Below are 23,469 nucleotides of genomic sequence, written 5' to 3' on the forward strand. Positions count from 1 at the left end.
TGACCTGGTAAAAGCAGAAAAAAGAAATAGCTAAAACAATTCTAAAAGAAGTACAAGATGGATATCAAGAATTGGAAAAGGAAATAGAAGTGTACAGAATGCGACAATATTCAAAAGAAAGAAATCGACCTTTGAAGATAAAATTAAAATCACAAATGATAGCAGAAGACATAAAAGCAAAATCAGGAAAGTTAGCAGAGTGAAGACTACAACAAAATATGGATAAAAAGAGAAATGAATGTTAAAGAGAAAGAGAGAAGACACTAAGAAATGAAGCTAAAGAAAAAAAAGGGGAAAGGAACAGAGACTGAAAGAAAGGAGTTGTCTTGGAGAGTCGTAGACATGAGGCTGAGAAAATGGTATGCTTAGGTAAGGGAAACAAAAGGAACAGAAAACAAGATGGAGAAGAAAAAAATTAAAAGTGGCTTATGTTTAATTACACTTACCGGCAAATCTGCTCAATTACCGCTTCGTAATTTCATATATACCCTAGCTTGCTTCTTCATAAACTTCTGCCTGGCCAGGTCTTGTATTTTTCTTGAAATTCATTGTAATGTCCCAAGTTCACACTATCTCTTTCCACTTCCAATCTTCGCTCATTCATAACTAACTCATTTCCCGTTTTCATTGTTACCAATTTGCTTATTCGCCGATTCCTCCCTTGTAAGGGGGAAAAAGCTTTGGTATATGTATGTATGTACTTTATCAAACACCTTTTGTAAATCTAGGAGAGCACAATCTGTCCATCCGTCCCTCTCTTGTATTAAAACAAATCAAGTTTGTAGCACATGATCTTCCTTGTTCAAAACTAAATTGTTTTGGATTCAGTATCTTTAGAAAGCTAAAGATAAATGTGGGTAAAAGTAAGGTGATGAGATGTACAAGGGGTGAAAGTGGCAGTAGACTGGAAGTGAACATTAAGGGAGAGCGACTGGAGGAAGTGGATAGTTTTAGATACTTGGGTGCAAGTGTAGCAGGAAAAGGTGGAGTGAAGGTGGAGGTAGAATGTAGATTGAGAGAAGCGAGTAAATGCCTTGGTGGTTTAAAGAGTGTAATGAGGAATAGACATTTGGGAATGGATGCGAAGAGGAGACTGTATGAAGGAGTGATTGTGCCAACAGCACTGTATGGGGCAGAAACGTGGAACATAAGAGAAGAAGAGAGAAGGAGTTTGAATGTGTTTGAGATGAGGTGTCCGAGAAGTATGGTGGGGGTTACTAGGCTAGATAGAGTGAGAAATGAGGAGGTGAGGAGGAGAACAGGGGTGAAAAAGGATTTGGGAGATAGGGTTGATGAAAGAATATTAGGATGGTTTGGACACATGGAAAGAATGAGTGAAGAAAGACTAGTAAAAGAGGTATGGAAGGCAGATGTGGAGGGAGTGAACATGAGGGGACGTCCTAGGATGAGGTGGATGGATGGGGTGAAGGGGGCTTTGGGGAAGAGGGGAATGTCTGTTGAGGAAGGAAGGGAGAGGACGGAAGACAGAGGTGAGTGGAGAATGGTTGTATATGGATGATGTTGTGACTGCATGAGGAGGAATGGGTGGGTGGATGGGGGGTGAGGTAGTATGTGTGAGTAAATTTTGACGCAGCCCGAAGGGATTTCTCCCCGTCCTCGCCTTATATGCAAAGGGGGACGGAGAGGGGGGGTCGCCGATTAAATGAAGCGGCCTTGCTGTGGATGTACTGTGTCTTGCGACACTGCTTCTGACCCAGGGCGGTGGGCAGGGTGCAGGGATGACCCGTCATCCAGGAGGTGCTCAGATGAGAGGAAGGGTGGGAGGGGTGTGGAGTGTATTTAGGGATGAAATGGGTGGGAGTGTTTTTATGCCTTTCCCTTTTTGGCTACCTCCCTTGGAAGGGGGAAAAAGCCTTGGTATATGTATATTGTTTTCTTCCAGATATTTAGTCCATCTACTTTTGATAAATTTTTCACATATTTTAGCTATTGTGCTTGTAAGGGAGACCAGTCTATAATTTGTTGGTTCTTCTTTATCTCCCCCTTTATATATAGGTATGATATTTGTATTTTTCCAATCTTGTGGTACCTTCGTTCTTATAGTGAGGAATCTATTATCATATACATTTTGTCTGTTAGTGCATCTATACATTCTTTTAGTATCCAATTTGCAATTCCGTCTGGGCCATGTGATTTTCTAACATCAAGGTTTATTATTTGGTCCCTTATTTCTTTCTGTCACGATTATTTCTTTCATAATTTCAGCCATTGCTACATCTGTGTGTCTGTGTATTTTACCTATTTGTATCTTACGGGAAGGGGAGCTATGCTCATGGTGTCCATCTTTGTATTTCACAATATCTAGTTTGCTCATAAATTTGTGTATAGTTTTTACACACACTGTTGTTTCATCCAGTTTGTTCCAGACATTCACCGGTGTGTGGATTTTTTTTCCCCCCAGGTCTCTTCTATAGCTGTCCTTTTTGAGTTTCTTCTTATGCTCCCTTGTATTTCTTTTATCCCAATTTAGTAAGTCCTGTCTGTCAAGGACTTCCATGCTTTTCATGATTCTGTAGATGGTCAGCAGGTTGCTTCTTTCCTTTGTTACAGAGTTGGTAAATTCAGTTTTGACAATCTCTCCTCATATGACAGGTTTGAAAGTGTTGGGGCCATCTTTGCAGTTGCTCTCTGGATTCTTTCAATTTTCTTTATATTCTTTTTGGTACTGTGTGACCATAATGTCACAGTATACTCCAGTCTAGGCCTTATCAGTGTGACTAGTATTTTTTTTGTTTTGTTTTAATTTCTTTATCCTTTTAGTATATTGTAATTAATTGATTACAAACTGCGAACGTTAGAGAACTTACCTGGTTGAGTTCTCTAACTAATCGTTGGAACTGGAAGTATTCTTGAGGCTTCGATTGTAATTGTAGAAATCCCTTCCCTAGGTTTATTTGTACCTCTGGTACCAGAGTTGAAGCTTGTCTTGCGTTCAATTGACTAAACTTAGTCTGGTTCGGCTGGGATTCTTACTAGCTCATAAAATGGCTTCGAAGCCACGGGACAACTGATACTTTAAGTAAGTTCTCAAAGTTCCCGATTTGTTAATAAAAATTACAACATAGGCTTAAATAAATAATAAAGAGGGAGGGGAGTTTAATAATATATTCATTAAAATTACGATAGTGTGGTACGAAGTTACAGGAAAGGTTCCCGATACGAAAATTAAACAAGCTTTCGGGAAATTGCCATAGCTCAAGTAAACAATGCAATTCCCCTAACAACAATTACCACAGCCTCCCCAACAACAAAAAGAAAGTGTTTAAGAAATATAACACTTTTGAACAAAATTTATAACAAGTTTTTGTTTTCTAGAGACCTAGATCTCTAGAGGCCAGTGCAGTCTTACGAGTTGGCCTCACAGAGGTAGGTTCCAGAGAGACACAATCATCTTGTAAAGAGTTAACCTCCTCTGAGTCAGAGACCTCTTCAAAGGGTTCAGACTCTCTAGCCTGAACATTAGGATCCCCAGGGGATTCATCCTCAAGACTGGAACTCAACTCAGCAAGGAGCTCTAGAGGGATTAAAAGTTTAATGTTCACTTTAATAGAGTTTCCATCAGGCTTAACGACAGAGACTGTACGTATCACCTTGTCTTGGTCAGGAAAAGTTTCCACAATACGAACTAAGGGCCAGAAGGGTCTGGTCTTGAAGGGAAGTTTCAAAAAGGCAATATCTCCCTTTTCCCAGCTTCTAGAACTGTGATATGCAGCTCTATCCCTTTCCCTTAAGCTGACCAAGTACTCTGTTAACCATCGTTTCTTGAACTCTTCATAGAAATAATCCCTACAGTCCATAACCAAGTTGAGAAGAGAAGGGTAGTCTTCTCTTGATTCCCATTCAGGGACTTGTTCCAAGTCTCCAAACATCAAGGAAGGAATGGTCCTTCCAATAAGGAAATGATTTTGGGTAATAACATCTACCTCATTTTCAGAAGAACGATAAGTTAATGGTCTATTGTTTAAAAAAATTTGAACATCGGACAAAAGAGTAGTAATCTCTGCCAGGGAAGGAACAGACCTACCCAATACCTTATACAAACATTGTTTCACTGTCTGTATTAAACCTTTCCCAAGTGGCACCATACCAAACAGCATAGACAGGAATGGTTCTATGCTGAACAGGGGAAGTTTTAAATTTCTCTTCAAATTCAGAAGAACACAAAAGTTGTTCAATAACATTTCCTGCTTGTACAAAAGATTTAGCGTTGTCAGAATAAACAGCAGAAGGAATTCCATACCTGTTAGCAAACCTAACAAAAGCCAAAATGAACTCAGGAGTGGACATAGTATCCACAACTTCTAAATGAACTGCTCTAGTATTGAAACATGTGAAGATAAGAATGTATGCCTTAACCTTCTCTCCAATTCTGTCTCTAACCCTTAAATGCCCTGTGTAGTCTACACCAGTATGGGCAAAGGGCACACTTAGATTCACCCTAGAGGCAGGTAAAGAGGAAGGAGAAGGATAATTAACTGCACGGGAATTGTATTTCCTATAAACTATACAATCCTTCAAAATGCTTAAAACAGCTTGTCTGACCTTAAGTATCCAGAATTCGTGCATACGAAGGAAATTAAGTGTGGCTTGTAGTCCCATGTGTATAACTTGACAATGAGCAAAGAAAATTAGGATCTTAGTTAAATGATGAGATTTGGACAAGAGAAGGGGATTGACAACCTCATATTTGAGGTTAATGTTCTTGTCAATTCTGCCCTTGGACCTAATCAAACCATTCTTGTCCAAGAACAAGTTCATTTGACTTACCAAAGGAGGTATGTCATTAGTGTTGGAATTCTGCAAATAAGCCAATTCAGCAGGAAAGGAATCCCTTTGCATAATACCCATCAAATAATTAGATGCTGCCGTAACAGGGTCAGCATTAGACTTCTTGAACAGAAAGACAGTCTTAAAAATCAAAGAAGTGTGATGAAGAAGTTTGCCATAGGAAGAAAATTTAGAGATATCTATTAGAGGAGAAGTGTCAACTTGTACAACAGCCGCATTGACAATGTCTCCCTTGAAACAGGAGGGAATACATCCCAAGTGACCCTTTGGCCAAGTATGAGGAGGCAACAACAACCATTCAAGTCCATAAACCCACCAATTAAATTTTTCCTTGAACACCTTAGCACTACAAGGTTTAGTTAGGAAATCAGCCATAGTATGTTCAGAAGGAACATAAGTAAAGGAAATGGGTGTGAACTTGGCCTTGAAAATTTCCAAAAGATTGGAAATTTCCTTCAATCTATTATTGACAAATATATATATTTTTTTAGGAGCCTTGTTGGTCAGGATCCAAGAAAGGGCAACTTGACTATCAACAAAAAGAACCACTGATTCAACCAGTGGGGCAGACACCAGTCCTTCCTCAAAAATAGTGTTGAGGCATTTCAAAGATAGAAAAGTTGCCATAAGCTCCAAAGACGGTAAAGTTCTCTGTTTAATAGGAGCCACTTTGACCTTGGCAAATAGAAGAGAGGTATTAGACTCCTTTAATTCTCTTCCTTCTTGCCCTACATATATGGCACATCCATAGGCTTCCTTGGAAGCATCAGCAAATACAAACAATTTAATGGGAAATTCTGTACAAAAGGTTTTCCTTTTAAAGGATAGGTTATTAACCTCCCTAAAATTTTCACATAACTTGTTCCATCTAACAAGTAACTCTCTATCCAATTTCCAATCCTAATCCACCATCTTTTGGCACATCTCTCTGATAAGGATTTTTCCATGCACGAGCACAGGAGAGAAAAACCCTAAAGGATCAAATACAGAAGACAAGGAAGACAAAACTTGTCTTTTGGTCGAGGCATTCTTGTCAAGGGAAACATCCTTGATTCTCAAAGTATCATGATCCTTATTATAAATATAACCCTTCCATACGGTGCCGCATACGTAGGCGGCATGAGGAGCAAGTGGATACGCGAGGCTGCCATATCGGCGTCTTGATTATATTTATTGTAGTTGCCCCTGCATAATGATATACTCTCTAAAGTCTCTTTAATCACATTTTCTATGGTTATCAAAATTCACGGGTGAAAGAGAGAACGATCGATATAAGCGGTGACTATATTTTATGATGTGAGTATTATTACAACTGGCAGCGGCTGCTGCCTGCGAGATTTAAGGCCCATACTGAAGAGGTTAACCTCCTCTTTATTGCAAACTACTTCTTGATCAAGAACAGAAAGAACAGAAGTTGAATTGCATGTCCACTCCCTGAGAGGTAAACCTCCATTGAGCATGATCTCATTAATCTTCTCGACCATTGCAGGGAGAGAACAAAGCTCATTGGTAGTGTAGACCAAATTGTCTACGTAAAATTTATCTTTGATTAAGGAGGCAGTTAGAGAGTCAGGCTGCAAAGAAAGATGGTGTTGGATAATGAAATTTAGAATGAAAGGAGAGCAGATGAAGCCAAAAATGATAGTATTATACCTGAAGGGTATATACTGGTCATTAACCCCTTCCATACGGTGCCGCACACGTAGGCGTCATGAGGAGCAAGTGGATTCGCGACGCTGCCATATCGGCGTCTTGATTATATTTATTGTAGTCGCCCCTGTGTTTTTACATTCTCTCAAATGTGCCCTGAATCCCATTCTCTGTGGTTTTCAAAATTCGCGGGTGAAAGAGAGAACGATCGATATAAGCGGTGACTATATTTCATGATGCGAGTATTATTACGACACGTCGTACGGCTGGCATTGGCTGCTGCCCGCGAGATTTAAGTTCCGTACCGAAGTGGTTAATCCTCCTGAAGAAACAGAACCTGTTATGATCAGCCTCATCCTTCAAACAGATCTGCAAGAAGGCTTTCATAACATCAGCCAAAACGACATGATTATTGGTCCTGAAATACAACAAGAGAGAGAGGAGGTTGTTCATCAAGTCAACTCCCGGGAATGCAGCTTCATTTAAGGAAGGAGCTTTTCCTACTTTGAGAGAACAATTGAAAAGTGGCCTTATTCTAGAAGTGGAAAGATCATCATCCTTCAACACATGTCTATGGGGTATAAAGATTTGTCCAGAGACTCTTTTAGTTACTGGCTCAATAATACCCAAGGCCTCTTGCTGGTCAAACACAGCTTCATAATCCTCTCTAAGCCCCCTTTGCTCAAGTTTGTCATAAACCCTTTGAGCTACAGCTAGAGATATCTTAAGGTTAGAGGGAACAAAATCCACCAAATCCTTTTTCCACGGGATCTTCACATAGTAATGTCCATTCTTGAAGGAAATGGACTGTTTAAATTCATCAATATGTAAATTATTAATATCCAGGGCCTGTTCCTCTTTAATACCAATGGACTCTAAAGAATAGAAATTGTCAAGACCATACTCAACATTAGAATTAATAAAGACTTCCTGCAAAGGATCAAATTGAGAACTTACAGGTTCTAAACAGAAGTTGACAAGAAACTTTTCTTTGCCTAACCTTTTGGGAGGAAAATATTTAACAGTCTTATAAGACTGAGTAAGGGAAGTGCCTTTCTCAGTTTTCTTTAGAGAAACTCCATTGGTCTTGAAAGAAGAATTATAGAAAACAAGTGAATCTCCATGATATTCCTCTAAGCAATTATAAGAATCCACTCCAAGGTCAGAGTCTGGTTTTATCCTCAAAGGCCTCTCCTTGCATTTGAAACTATCAACGTCTTGGATTTCATTAGAGGGCATTTCAGGAATCCCCCTTATCATTCTCTTTAAGTAGAAAGGCTTCTCACTAGGAGGGATATATTGAGCCCCAGTCCCGTATGGAATGTAACCATCAGCAAGTTTGATAACCTTGCATGACGGGCTACCATACAAGGGGGGCACTTTCAATTGAAAAGTTTTGAAGAATATAATTACCCAGGATCCCTAAAACGTTCAGTTGGTCTCCCTTCACTTTTGGAAAACTTGGCGAGACAAAAAATTGGTGATTATTCATACTAAGTAGTACAGAAGATAAGGAAGGAATTTGTAAGGACAAGTTGAATCCTTCAATGGCAAAGAACAAACTAAACAAATTCATCCCTGAAGGGAGTTTTAAGTTAGCGGTGTAGTTAAAACATCTTTTATTCATTAGAGGTAAACCAAAGGAAGAAACTAACTTGTCCATAGGAGGACTTAAACAAGGTCCAACTTTGTCCTCTACAAATTCCTTATTAATGATAGAAAACTGGGCTCCAGTGTCCAACAAAAAGAGACATTGGGCAGTTCTCTTTCCTCTGCTAATAGGAAGGGAGACCAGAGGAACAATGGAATCTGTTGAATTATGAAAATTAAACACTTTCCCTTCAGAAAGTGGTGTCTTATAAGCCATAGGACACATGTCTCCATGGTGCTCGGGTTTGTTGCAAACAAAACATTTGTAAGGCAGAGCAGCCCTTAACCCAGGGCATTCCAAAGAACCATGTCCATGATTTAGGCATGTATTGCACAGTCCTAACTGAGCTGTTCTAGCTTTCCTGTGCTCAAGGGATTTATATGAAGTACACTTTGAACTAGCATGATCGGAAGCGGGGAAAAATTTACATCTGCTAATAGACTAATTAATGGGATTAGAATTGGCCTTAAAGGAGCCATCAACTCCCTCACTGGAATCAACTGGTTTTCTCAAGGAAATTTCCTTGAAAGCAAGGGAGCTGGTAGTAAGGCTTCATTTAGGTTTGACACCAAGATCATCTGATCCCATTTTAAGTCTAACCAAAACTGACTGGTAAACTTCCTTGAGTTGATTAAAATTGGGGTAGTTAGAATTAATCACCCGAGACAATTCAATTAGAAAAAATTTAGGCAATTTAATTAAGATTAATTTACTTATCAAGAGGAGGCCCTCACTTCCTGGCCTAGTGAAATCTACCCCAATTCCCTTAAGGTCTTGTAGCTTGGAATCTACAGACCTAATGTAACTTTCAAGGTCTCTCAAGAGTGAGACCTCCGGTGCATTAATAATGGAAATCAATACCTTATCAAGAATTTCTTCCTTGTTGAAATACAACTCGTCAAGAAAAATGAAAGCAGAGTCAAAACTTGAATCATCCACTGGTAAATTCTCTACTAAATGGAAAGCCTTCCCTCTGAGGTAACCCTTCAAATAAATTAACTTCTGACTATTAGTCAGATTGGGGATACCAGCTAAGGCATTCAGAAAACCCTTTTTAAAGTTTAAATAAGCAAAAGGATTGCTGGAATTGTTTTCGAAATGTTGAAGAACAATAGGAGGAAGAGGAAGAAGTTTTACAGAATTATCAATGGACTTGTCTAGTTTTTTACCTATTTGAGATTCAAAAACTCCCCTTAGCTCTTGTCTCCGTTCCTTATAAGGAGACAATTCGAGAAGAACGGACAGGCGGTAAGCTCTGGATTTCTCCATATCCTCGTCCTTTTCTTCTTTGGGGAGCAATTCATTAATTTCCTCGTCCAAATCTTGTATTTTTGAGAGGAAATTCTCAATCTGAATTAACATATCGTCAAGGACGGAAATAGATAAAGAATCAGATTTAGCTTTAAAGTCCTTAGAGATAAGCCTCTTTTTATGAGCTCTCTGTCTTCGGAGTTTTTGCAAAACTTCCGAATCGGACAATGTCTCATCGTGGCTAGCCATAGCGATGCCAACCCAAACAATTCATCACAAATACACGAGCAAAATAGTCATGCCGAAAACCGTCTTATGGACTAAACACAACGAAGATAGAAATTAAGTAAAAATCATTTTGATTTAAATACTAGCTTAAATTGGATAAAGGCAACAGATCAAAAGAAACCACGACAAAATAACAATAGAGGCCACCAAGAATAGAGAACTATTCGGAAATTTCCGAATGTTCACAAGAAAAACAAGGTACCAAAGCTGGCAAATTTCCCGAAAGTTAACAAGGTCCTCAAACGAGGAAATTAATAAAACCGAACAAACTCGGTAAAGAACAGGAAACCGGACTTCGTACCCACACACTATCATAACGTTAATAAAAAACACTTACATAGCGGCTTACGACACAAAGGAGTAATAAGTTAAAGTCGAAATCGACTACTAAAGTTAAATTTAAATATATACGTAAATTCTCAAATTCCGAGAATTCTGATTAGTTAGAGAAGACTTTAAGTATATTGTAATTAATTGATTACACACCGCGAACATTAGAGAACTTACCTGGTTGAGTTAACTAATCGTCGGAACTGGAAGTATTCTTGAGGCTTCGATTGTAATTGTAGAAATCCCTTGCCGAGGTTTATTTGTCCTTCTGGTACCAGAGTTGAAGCTTGTCTGGCGTTCAGTGGACTAAACTTAGTCTGGTTCGGCTGGGATTCTTACGAGCTCGTAAAACGGCTTCAAAGCCACGGGACAACTGATACTTTAAGTAAATTCTCAAAGTTCCCGATTTGTTAATAAAAATTACAACATAGGCTTAAATAAATAATAAAGAGGGAGGGGAGTTTAATAATATATTCATTAAAATTACAATAGTGTGGTACGAAGTTATAGGAAAGGTTCCCGATTCGAAAATTAAACAAGCTTTCGGGAAATTGCCATAGCTCAAGTAAACAATGCAATTCTGTAACAACAATTACCACAATCCAAATATGTAAAGGCCACCTTAATGATCTTAGCAAGTTGTATGATTTTCCAACAGTTTTGTTTATCTGTTTTCAGGGGACATGTCATTTGTGATGAATACTCCCAGATCTTTTTCAGATTCCACTTTCTTTACTTCCTTTGTCCCAATTTTATATATTCCTGATTTTTTTTTTTTTTTTTTTTTTTTTCTGAATTCCATTATGCAACATTTCTTGATATTGAAGTCTACTTCCCATTTCTGACTCCATTTCCAAATCCTGTTCAGGTCTGTCTTTAGTGACTCACAATCTGTTTCACCATTCATTTTCCTTAGCAATTTAGTGTCATCTGCAAAGAAATTCATGTAACATTCCACATCTTCATCCATGTCATTCACATAACTAGCAAACATTATAAGAGCCAATACTGATCCCTGTGGAACTCCACTAATCACCTCTTCCCAAGCTGTATTTACCTAGTTGTATTATACAGGAAGGGGGGCTGTGCTTGTAGTGACCAGTCTTTGTATCTTGCAACATCTAGTTTGTTCTTGAATTCTTGTATGGTGTTTGCACACACTATTGTTTCATCCAATTTGTTCCAGACCACCACTTTTTTTTTTTTTCCTCCAGATCTCTTCTATAACTATCCTTTTTGAGTTTTTTTCATGTCCCCTTGTTTTTCTTTTATCCCACTTTAATAAGTATTCTCTGTCAATGACTTCATGCCTTTCATGATTCTGTAAATTACCAGTAGATAACCTCTTTCTCTTCTTTGTTCCAGGGTTTAGTTCCAGTTTAGACAATCTTTGTATGTCAATTTTGAGTGTTGGTGCCATCTCTGTCATTGCTCTTTGGATTCTATTTTCCTTATATTCTTTTTAGTACTGGGTGTCCATAGTGTCACAGCATACTCCAATCTTAATCTTATCAATGACTAGTATTTTTTACCATTACCTAGTTGTATCTTACAGGAAGGGGAGCTATGCTCATGGTGCCCTGTCTCTATATTGAACAGTATCTAAATTGTTCTTAAATTTGTGTATGGTTTTTGCACACACTATCAATATGTCCAGTATTATCCATACATCTACCACCCCGTGGGGAAAGCTGTTCTTTTTCAGGTCTCTTCTATAACTGTTCTTTTTTAGTTTCTTTCCATGTTCTCTTGTATTTCTTGTATCCCAATTTAGTAAGTCTTCTCTTTCAAGGACTTCTGTACCTCTCATGATTCTATAGATGGTCAACAAGTCTCCTCTTTCTTTTCTTTGTTCCAGGGTCAGTAACTCTAGTTTTGACAGTCTCTCTTTGTATGACAATTCTAAAAGTATGGGGTCCATCTTCATAGTTGCTCTTTGGATTCTTTCAATTTCTCTTATATTCTTTTTGGTACTGGGTGACCATAGTGTTGCTGCGTACTCCAGTCTTGGTGTTATCAGTGTGACTAGTATTTTCTTCAACATTTTATTTTTGTTCAAATAAGTAAATGCCACTTTTACTGACCTCGGCAAGTTGTAGGTTTCTCCAACAATTTTGTTCATCTATTTATCAGGGGACATGTAATTTGTGATGATTACTCCCAAGTCTTTTTCAAATCCCACTGTGTGTATTTACCTAGTTGTACCTAGTTGTATTTTACGGGAAGGGGAGCTATGCTCGTGGGGTCCCGTCTTCATATCTCATTTTATCTAAACTATTTTTAAATTCATGTATTGTTTTTGCACACACCACTTTCTCATCTAACTTGTTCCAACTGTTTATTACTCTGTGAGGAAAGCTGTTCTTTTTCAAGTCTCTTCTATAGCTGTCTTTTTTTATTTTCTTTCCGTGTCCTCTTGTATTTCTGTTATCCCATTTTATCAGATTCTCTCTATCAGTAATTTCTATGCCTTTCATGATTCTGTAAATAGCTATCAAATCTCCTCTCTCTCTTCTTTGCTCTAGTGTCTGTAGTTCAAGTTTTTCTAGTCTCTCTTCATATGATAGTTTTGAGAGCGTTGGTGCCAGTTTTGTAATTGCTCTTTGTATTCTTTCAAGTTTTTTTATACATTTTTTTGTACTTGGTGACCATATCGTTGCTGCATATTCCAATCTTGGTCTTATCAGGGTGATTAGGATTTTCTTCACCATTTCTTCATCCAGGTATGTAAATGCAACTTTGATTCTTCTTATTAAATTATAAGTTTCTCCAAAAATCTTATTTATATGTTTCTCAGGTGACATATTATTCATAACAATGACTCCCAGGTCCTTCTCATTTTCTACTTTTTTTATTCCTTCTTCTCCCAATTTATATCCTGTTATTCTGTTTTTGCTTTTTCCAAATTCCATTATACTACACTTTTTTGTATTGAACTCCATCTCCCACTTCCTACTCCATTCCTGTACTATATTTAGATCTCTCTGTAGTGATTCACAATCTTCTTCAGTTTCCACTCTTTTCAGTAGTTTTGCATCATCTGCAAAGAAGCTCGTATAGCTTTCTATTCCTTCATCCATATCATTAATATATATAGCAAACATTATTGGGGCCAGAACTGTTCCCTGCGGAACACCGCTTATTATTTCATCCCATTTTGAGTGCTGGTTTCTTATCACTACTCTCATTTTTCTTTCTTGCAAAAAGTCTTCCATCCAATTTAGTAGTTTTCCCTGTATTCCTCCTTGAGTTTCTAATTTCTTAAGCAACTTCTTATGTGGTACTTTGTCAAAAGCTTTCTTTAGGTCTAGAAATACACAGTCCGCCCATCCATCTCTTTCTTGTATTATATCTATTAGCCTTGAATAGAAACATATTAAATTGGTGACGCATGATCGTCCTTGTCTGAATCCAAATTGCCTTGGATTTAACACTTTGTTTTTTTTCTAAATATTTTACCCATCTACTTTTGATAATTCTTTCACAAATTTTTGCTATTGTACTTGTTAGAGAGACTGGTCTATAGTTTGTAGGTTCTTCTTTATTTCCTCCTTTATATATTGGTACTATATTTGCTTTTTTCCAATCTTCTGGAACTTTTCCTTCTTTCAAGGAACTGTTTAGTATGCTATGTATTTTGTCTGCCAGTTCATTCCTGCATTCTTTCAGAATCCAGTTTGCTATATCATCTGGTCCATGCGATTTTCTGACATCAAGATTACTCAAGTGTGTCAATATTTCATTCTTTGTTACTTCTATTTCTTCCATAGGGGGGACTTTCTCTTTCTATTCAATCTCTTCAGGTTGTATGTTCTCCCTTGTAAACACTGATTTAAAATGTTTGTTCATAATTTCCGCCATTTCCATTTCCTCAGTGTATTCAACTCCCTCTTGTCTTAATTTCTCCAAGTCTTGTTTGTTTTTCAGTTTATTGTTTACAAATCTGTAGAATAGTTTTGGTTGATCTTTACACTTTTCTATGACATCTTTTTCATATTTTCTATTTTCCTCTCTGCATGTTTGTACATATTCATTTCTATAACCGGTATATATTTTCCATTTTTCAGGTCTTCTGTCTTTTTTCCATCTGGTCCAGGCTTTGTCTCTTTTGTCTTTTAACTCCCTACAACTTTTGTTGTACCAGCATTTTACATATTCTTTTTCTTGTTTTTGTCTTGGGACATACTTTTCCACTCCTTTTTTGTAATTTTGGTCAAAATATTCCATTTCTCTTCCACTGTTGTTTCTTCTTTGTATATTTCTTCCCAGTTTTCTTGTTGAAAGAATTCTCTTATCTTATCAAAGTTTGTTTTTTCATACATCATTCTTCCTTTTCTATATTGCTAATTTCTTTTCATATATTTTTCTTCATTAACCCCTTCCATACGGTGCCGCACACGTAGGCGTCATGGACTTAGATCTCAGTGGCAGCAGCCAATGCCAGCCGTACAACGTGTTGTAATAATACTTGCATCATAAAATATAGTCACCGCTTATATCGATCGTTCTCTCTTTCACCCGCGAATTTTGAATACCACAGAGAATGGGATTCAGGGCACATTTGAGAGAATGTAAAAACACAGGGGCGACTACAATAAATATAATCAAGACGCCGATATGGCAGCCTCGCGAATACACTCGCTCCCCATGACGCCTACGTGTGCGGCACCGTATGGAAGGGGTTAAGTTCCAGTTCAATCAATATGTGGTCACTTTTACTTATTGGTGTTTTATATTCAATCTTGTCCACTATTCTAGGTTCAGATGTAATTATTAAGTCTAGTCTCGATGGTTCTTCTTCATTTCTATACCTAGTGTTCTCCTGTCCATTGTGTCATTGTATGGTCAGTAATCATCTCAAGTAGAGCGTTTCCCCATGAGCCGTCTCCACCCTTTACTGTCATTTCTTCCCAGCAGATTTCTTTGCAATTAAAGTCGCCCATTATAACTATTCTTCCTCCATCTTCCATTATTGTGTGTGTGTGTATTTACCTAGTTGTATTTTACGGTAGTGAATGGTGGGATGAGGAAACAAAGAAGGTTGTAGAAGAGAAGAAGCGAGCATTCACAGATTGGTTACAAAAGAGGACGAGGGAGTCATATGAGAGGTACAAAGAAAAGAAAAGAGAAGTAAAGAAAAAGGTAAAGGAAGCAAAGAGGAGAGCAGATGTAAAGTGGGCTAAGAGTATGACAGAAAATTTTGAAAGTAATAAAAAGATGTTTTGGAAAGAAATTAAGAGAGGAAGAGGAGGCGAATCAAGTAGGGAAGAAAAGGTAAAAGGTGCAGATGGAGAGATGATAATGGAAAAGAAGGCAGTAAGGGGAAGATGGGCAGAATAATTTAGGGAGTTGCTAAATGTGAAGGAGGATAGGGAAGGAAAGATAGCTGCAGTGGGAAATGCGAAGAAAATGAGAGTGATGAGAATGGAGGAGAAATAAGGAAGGATGAGGTGAAGGCATTTGTTAAGATGATGAAAGCAGGTAAGGCACCTGGTCTGGATGGATGCCATGCAGAATGTCTGAAAAAGGGAGGTACAGTGATGGTGGACTGGCTGGTGAGGTTATTTAATGTTTGCTGGAGAGAGGGTAGAGTACCGGAGGACTAGAGGAGTGCCTGTATAGTTCCTCTTTACAAGGGAAAAGGGGACAAGTGTGAATGTAGTAGTTTCAGAGGGATTAGCTTGTTAAGTGTAGTTGGGAAGGCTTATGGGAGGATCTTGATTGAGAGAATTAGGAGAGGAACAGAAGGAGTAATTGGTGAGGAACAGTGTGGATTTAGGACAGGTAGAGGTTGTGTAGATCAGATCTTTGTGGTAAGACAGATATGTGAGAAAGCTATAGGAAAGGGGAAGGATGTTTTTTTTGGGCTTTTATGGATCTGGAAAAGGCTTATGATAGGGTAGACAGAAAGGCACTGTGGGAGGTTATGCAGATTTATGGGATAGGAGGAAAGCTTTTGGGAGCTGTCAAGAGTTTTTATGAGAGTAGTAGAGCTTGTGTCAGGATTGGAAATGGAGAGAGTGAGTGGTTCGAGGTAAAGGTGGGACTTCGTCAAGGATGCGTTATGTTGCCCTGGCTGATCAACTTATACATGGATGGGGTGGTGCGAGAGGTGAATGCAAGGGTAGTGGGTCAGGGATTGGAGATGGTTAAAGAAAATGGAGAAAAGTGGGAGGTGAGCCAGCTGTTGTTTGCGGATGACACTGCACTTGTGGCAGGATCGGAGGAGGGATTGAGGAAGCTGGTGGCAGAGTTTGGGAGAGTATGTGATAGAAGAAAGCTAAAGATAAATGTGGGTAAAAGTAAGGTGATGAGATGTACAAGGGGTGAAAGTGGCAGCAGACTGGAAGTGAACATTAAGGGAGAGCGACTGGAGGAAGTGGATAGTTTTAGATACTTGGGTGCAAATGTAGCAGGAAAAGGTGGAGTGAAGGTGGAGGTAGAATGTAGATTGAGAGATGCGAGTAAATGCCTTGGTGGATTAAAGAGTGTAATGAGGAATAGACATTTAGGAATGGATGTGAAGAGGAGACTGTATGAAGGAGTGATTGTGCCAACAGCACTGTATGGGGCAGAAAATTGGAACATAAGAGAAGAGAGAAGGAGTTTGAATGTGTTTGAGATGAGGTGTCTGAGAAGTATGATGGGGGTTACTAGGCTAGATAGAGTGAGAAATGAGGAGGTGAGGAGGAGAACAGGGGTGAAAAAGGAGCTGGGAGATAGGGTTGATGAAAGAATATTAGGATGGTTTGGACACATGGAAAGAATGAGTGAAGAAAGACTAGTAAAAGAGGTATGGAAGGCAGATGTGGAGGGAGTGAACATGAATATATCTCATTTTATCTAAACTATTTTTAAATTCATGTATTGTTTGTGTACACACCACTTTCTCATCTAACTTGTTCCAACTGTCTATTACTCTGTGAGGAAAGCTGTAGGTCCTCACAGACCTACAGCTCACAGACCTACAGCTCACAGACCTACAGCTCTGTGAGGAAAGCTGTAGGTCTTCCAGGGTCTATGGACGGTCGTTATAAACCATGGATTTGAGATAACCCCACAGGAAATAATCACAGGGGCCTAAATCAGGCGAGCGCGCTGATTTCCCTGAGAGGCAATTTAAACTGGCCAGCGCGCTCGCCTGATTTAGCCCCCTGTGATTATTTCCTGTGGGGTTATCTCAAATCCATGGTTTATAACGACCGTCCATAGACCCTGGAAGACCTACAGAATGCCATCCGCACTGAAATAGCTAATATACCGCTCACCATGCTAGAGAGTAGACCAAAGCTTCCGAAATCGTCTGAATCAGTGTATTGACAATGGAGGTGGACATTTAAAAGATATTGTTTTTAGAACTGTGTAAAAGTAAATCTCCCATGTTGTGTGACAGACATAAAAGTAGAATAAAGAATTGTGAAGTGTAAACACTTTATAATTCAATCCCCAAATCGGGAAGTTTCCGCGCCCCACCCTGTGTATATATATATATATATATATATATATATATATATATATACAGTCACTATCCGAGTTACGACGTACGCGAGTTATGACCACCCGTACTTACGACCACATCTAGCAGATGCCTATTATGAGTTTACTGTACATGTCTGGCAGCACAGCGTGTAAGATAGTTGTGGCAACCGGCATCGCGTACGGCAGTTATGGCAGAGATGGAAAAGTTGCTATACACGTGGTTGGAAGATAATAGGCAAAGAAATGTGAGAATGACTTTGCAAGCAGTGCAAAGTAAGGCTACAAGTTAATTTCACATGTTGAAAGAACGTGCAGGTGAAGAATACGCTTCACATGAGTTCATAGTGAGTGCTGGGTGGTTTCGTTGCTTTCAAGAGCATTACCAGGTGATGCGCCTACAGCTAAGGCATTTGTGGAAGAGTTTGATAAATTATGGATGAAGGATATTTACGTACTTATGACCACGTCTAGCTGATGCCTATTATGAGTTTACTAATACGAATACACTATAATAAGTATTTTCTTTCTTTAACTTACCATATCATATTAACAACTAAGCAACTGTAAACAACTGTAGGAGAGAATCCAAATGCAGAGTATGGGATCCAATGTATTTTAACATTTCGCCCACCAGGGCGTCTTCAGAAATAACATAGTGGACAAACATCTGACTCCTTATATAACCCGAGCTTGCGGGGAGAAATGAACATGAAACTGGTGTTAAAAAAAAGTAGAGACTGAACAACTTCACACCAGGCTTTATGACCCCCTTATGGGTCGATAGCCTTAAAAAAGTCCACTATGTTATTTTGGGAGAAGCCCTGCATTTGGCTTCTCTCCTACAGTGCTGTTGCAGTCGTTGCTGTACCTATATCTCACACTTAGAATGGATTGAAATGGATGAGAAAAATAGATCTTAAAATTCACATATATTTAGAGTACATACAACAATTGAAGAATTAAGAAAAAATTATTAAAAGGAAACTACAATTTAAAAAACTTAAAAATGGTAAGCAAGGTTATATTTAATATGTGTGTGTGTGTGTATATACAGGTATAGTATATACATACAGTACCTGCATACGTATATATACTGAAATACAGTACAGTATTAAAACATTAAAAAAATTGAAAAAATTATAAAAATGAAACTAAAAAGCATTGATAAATAAACAGTAAACAGCTTGTATTTAATAGTATTCAAGAGAAAAAGTTACTTAAAAATGCAACAGATTGATATCATGTATCCTAGAGAAGAACCCTCGTGTCGGCCATTTTGAATAGGATCCGACTTACGACCAATCCGACTTACGACTGATTGGTCGGAACCTATCTAGGTCGTAACTCGGATAGTGGCTGTGTGTGTGTATATATATATATATATATATATATATATATATATATATATATATATATATATATATATATATATATATATATATATATATATGTACTTTACTTACCTGGACAAAGAAATGGTAAAGAAAATACTAGTCACACTGATAAGGCTTAAATCAGAATACGCAGCAATACTATGGTCACCCAATACTAAAAAGAATATAAGGAAAACTAAGAGAATTCAGAAAGCAACTACAAAGATGGCCCCAACATTTTCAGAAGTGTCATATGAAGAGAGATTGTCAATACTGGAATTGTCGACACTGGAACAAAGGAGAGTAAGAGGTGACTTGTTGACTATCTACAGAATAATGAGAGGTGTGGAATTCCTTGATAGAGAAGACTTACTAAATTGGGATAAGAGAAATACAAGGGGACATGGAATGAAGCTCAAAAAAGACAGTTGCAGAAGAGACCTGAAAAAGAACAGCTTTCCCCAAAGAGTGGATGTATGGAATAAACTGGATGAAATAATAGTGTGGGCAAAAAAATACATAATTTAAGAACAATTTAGACACTGTGAGATACAGAGATGGGACACCATGAGCATAGCTCCCCTTCCTGTAAGAAACAACTAGGTAAATAAATACACACACACACACACACACACACACACACACACACTTCCGTCGGATGGACAGCGAGGTTGATGTCCTGAAGAAAAAGTGAAATTTTCGTGGATCTCAACGCAAAGGAAGTACCTATTGTATTTGCAGGGAAGGGGATTGTTCATGGTGTAGTGGGAAAGTGAGGAAAAAGGAGAAGAGGAGGGATTACTGAGGGAAATGGAAGGAAATGAGGAAGGAGAGGACTTGGTCCAGGCAGGCAGACGCCATGTAAACAAACGCGGGCCAGAGCAATTTAGTGACGATGAAGGGACTAACAAAAATGTAAAGATTAGAAACATAGATAAGAGCAGCACAATAGAAGGTGAGGATAATAATTTCCATGGATTTAATGAGGGGGGTCGGATACCAACTTCCGACTGGCAAGACTAGAGGAAAAACTTGAACAAATGACCGAACATTGGGAGATTAGGTTTGGTAGAATGTCAAAAATTGCGCAAAGGGTTGAAAGATTGGAAGAATTAGAGAAGGCGAACAAAAACTTAACTAATGAAATAGAAGAATTAAAAAGACAGTTAAAAGAAGTAAAAGAGGAGAATGAAGAATTAAAAAGGAACAATAAAGACAATAAAGAGAAGCACAGGGGTGGAGAAAAATACAGGAAAACAGTAAAGTTGCATTTACTGATATAATTAAACAACAAATGAAAGAACAAACTGAAGACTCAGCTATCAAAGTGATGAGACAGGAGAATATAGTAAGAGACTTAGCAGATAAAAAGAAATGTATAATTATATTAGGAATGGAAGAGAAACATAACCTAGATAGAACTTCAAGAATCAGTGAGGAAAAAGAAAAAAGTAAGCAGTTTACTAGAATTAGTTCAGGAAGATGAACCTGAAATAATGAAGCAAATCAAAGAGATGTTTAGGCTTGGAAAATATAGTACAGATAAGACCAGACCAATTAAGATTAAATTCAGATCACAAACAACAGCAGAGAACATCTTTGCAAAAACAGGGAAGCTAGCAGCAAGTGAACAATATAAAAAGGTATGGATAAAAAGAGAAATGAATAAAGAGGAAGAAAAAAAAAGGAAAAGATTAAAAGACAAGAAGCTAAAAAAAAAAACGAGACCAGAACGGAGTCAGAAAAACAAGAATTCTACTGGAGGGTAGTGAATATGAAATTGAGGAAATGGACCATAACAGAGAGAAACAAAAAAGAAACAGATAATACAATGGAAATAACAAAGTTAAGAGTGTCCTACACAAATATAGATGGATTAATAACAGGACTGAATGAACTGAACGAGTATCTGAAGGAAAAAGAACCGAACATAATGGGAATTGTAGAGACAAAATTAAAAGGTCCACTACCACCCAACAGCATAGGACACAATGCATATAATTATTGGATTAGAAACAGAGAGATAAAACAAGGGGGTGGAGATATGTTCCTGACTAAGAAGGATATAAACGTGAAGAGTGTCACATATGGAAAGAATAGAGTAGAGATGATTATGATAGAAGTAGAAGACAGAGATAAGAAGAGCAGAAAGTTTGTAATAAACTACGTGCCCCCAAAAACAGGCTCATGGGAAGAGAGTGAACATAAAAGTATGTTAGAAGACACAAGAATAACATTAAACAAGATAATGGAAGATGGAGGAAGAATAGTTATGATGGGTGACTATAATTGCAAAGAAATCTGCTGGGAAGAGATGACCGTAAAGGGTGGAGAAGACTCGTGGGGAAATGTTCTACTTGAGATGATTATTGACCACACAATGACACAATGGATTCAAGAGAACACTAGGTATAGAAATGAAGAACTATCAAGATTAGACCTAATAATCACATCAGAACCTGAAATAGTGGAAAAGATAGAATACCAGGCACCAATAAGTAAAAGTGACCACATATTGATAGAACTAGAACTAAAAGAGAAAAAATACATGAAAAGAAATGAACAATATAGAAAAGGAAGATTGATGAAGGATTTTTTTTTTTTTTTTTTTTTTTTTTTATGAAATAAGAGAATTCTTTCAAAATGAAAACTGGGAAAGAATACACAAAGAAGATACAACAGTAGAAGAGAAATGGAATATTTTGACAAAATATTATAAAAAAGAAATGGAAAAGTATATCCCAAGACAAAAACAAGAAAAAGAATACGTAAAGTGCTGGTACAACAAAAGTTGTAGAGTGTTAAAAGACAAAAGAGCTAAAAGCTTGGACCAAATTGAAGAAAGACAAAAGACCTGAAAAATGGAAAATATATACTTGTTATAGAAATGAATATGTACAAGCGTGCAGAGATGAAAAGAGAAAATATGAAAAAGATGTCATAGAAAAATGTAAAGATCAACCAAAACTATTTTACAGATTTGTAAACAACAAACTGAAAAACAAACAAGACTTGGAGAAATTAAGACAAGGAGTTGAATACACAGAGGAAATAGAAATGGCGGAAATTATGAACAAGCATTTTAAATCAGTGTTTACAAGGGAGAATATACAACCAGAAGAGATTGAATGGAAAGAGAAAGTCCCCCCTATGAAAGAAATAGAAGTAACAAAGAATGAAATAATGAAACACTTGAGTAATCTTGATGTTAGAAAATCGCATGGACCAGATGAAATAGCAAACTGGATTTTGAAAGAATGCAGAAATGAACTGGCAGACAAAATACATAGCATAATAAATAGTTCCTTGAAAGAAGGAAAAGTTCCCGAAGATTGGAAAAAAGAAAATATAGTACCTATATATAAAGGAGGTAATAAAGAAGACCCTACCAACTATAGACTAGTCTCTCTAACAAGTACAATAGCAAACATTTGTGAAAGAATTATCAAAAGTAAAGGGGTAAAATATTTAGAAAAAACCAGCGTGCTAAATCCAAGGCAATTTGGATTCAGACGAGGACGATCATGCGTCACTAATTTAATATGTTTCTATTCAAGCCTAATAGATATAATATAAGAAAGAGATGGATAGGCTGATTATGCATTTCTAGACCTAAAAAAAGCTTTTGACAAAGTACCACATAAGAAGTTGCTTAAGAAATTAGAAACTGAAGGAGGAATACAGGGCAAACTGCTTAAATGGATGGAAGACTTTTTGCAAGAAAGAAAAATGAGAGTAGTGATAAGAGACAAACACTCAAAATGGGATGACATAATAAGCGGTGTTCCACAAGGAACAGTTCTAGCCCCAATAATGTTTGCTATATATATTAATGATATGGATGAAGAAATTGAAAGTTATATGAGCTTCTTTGCAGATGATGCAAAACTATTAAAAAAGTGAACATGAAAGAAGATTGTGAGTCACTACAGAGTGATCTAAATAAAGTATGGGAATGGAGTAGGAAGTGGGAGATGGAGTTCAACACTAAAAAGTGTAGTATAATGGAATTTGGAAAAAGCAAAAACAGAATAACAAGATCATATAAATTGGGAGAAGGAATAAAAAAAAGTAGAAAATGAGAAGGACCTGGGAGTCATTGTTATGAATAATATGTCACCTGAGAAACATATAAATAAGATTTTTGGAGAAACTTATAAATAAGATTTTTGGAGAAACTTATAATTTAATAAGAACAATTAAAGTGGCATTTACATACCTGGATGAAGAAATGGTGAAGAAAATTCTAATCACTCTGATAAGACCAAGATTGGAATATGCTGCAACGATGTGGTCACCAAGTACAAAAAAAAAATGTATAAAAAAACTTGAAAGAATACAGAGCAATTACAAAATTGGCACCAACACTCTCAAAACTATCATGTGAAGAGAGACTAGCAAAACTTGAACTACAGACACTAGAGCAAAGAGAGAGAGGAGATTTGATAGCTATTTACAGAATCATGAAAGGCATAGAAATTATTGATAGAGAGAATCTGATAAAATGGGATGATAGAAATACAAGAGGACACGTAAAGAAAATCAAGAAAGACAGCTACAGAAGAGATGTGAAAAAGAACAGCTTTCCTCACAGAGTAATAGACAGTTGGAACATGTTAGATGAGAAAGTGGTGTGTG

The 23,469-nt window shown here is 37.4% G+C and overlaps 1 protein-coding gene across 6 annotated transcripts in view; it reads left to right on the forward strand.

Annotated features, from left to right (window-relative positions):
* Positions 1–23,469, forward strand: part of ClC-c (chloride channel protein 3) — a 350,410-nt gene that overhangs the window by 35,985 nt on the left and 290,956 nt on the right. Inside the window, exon 1 of one of the 6 annotated variants that reach the window (XM_076213819.1) lies at positions 11,353–11,371. The exons of 4 other annotated variants lie outside the window; for them this stretch is intronic. The gene's annotated coding sequence lies outside the window, so the exon portion shown is untranslated. Of the gene's footprint in view, positions 1–11,352; positions 11,372–23,469 lie in introns of those variants that run through there. One more of the 6 variants, XM_076213818.1, reaches the window with a different exon arrangement.

This window comes from Oratosquilla oratoria, chromosome 32, assembly GCF_046742065.1.
Source record: "Oratosquilla oratoria isolate Oo_2021 chromosome 32, ASM4674206v1, whole genome shotgun sequence".
In the NCBI taxonomy this organism is placed as follows: Eukaryota; Metazoa; Arthropoda; class Malacostraca; order Stomatopoda; family Squillidae; genus Oratosquilla; species Oratosquilla oratoria.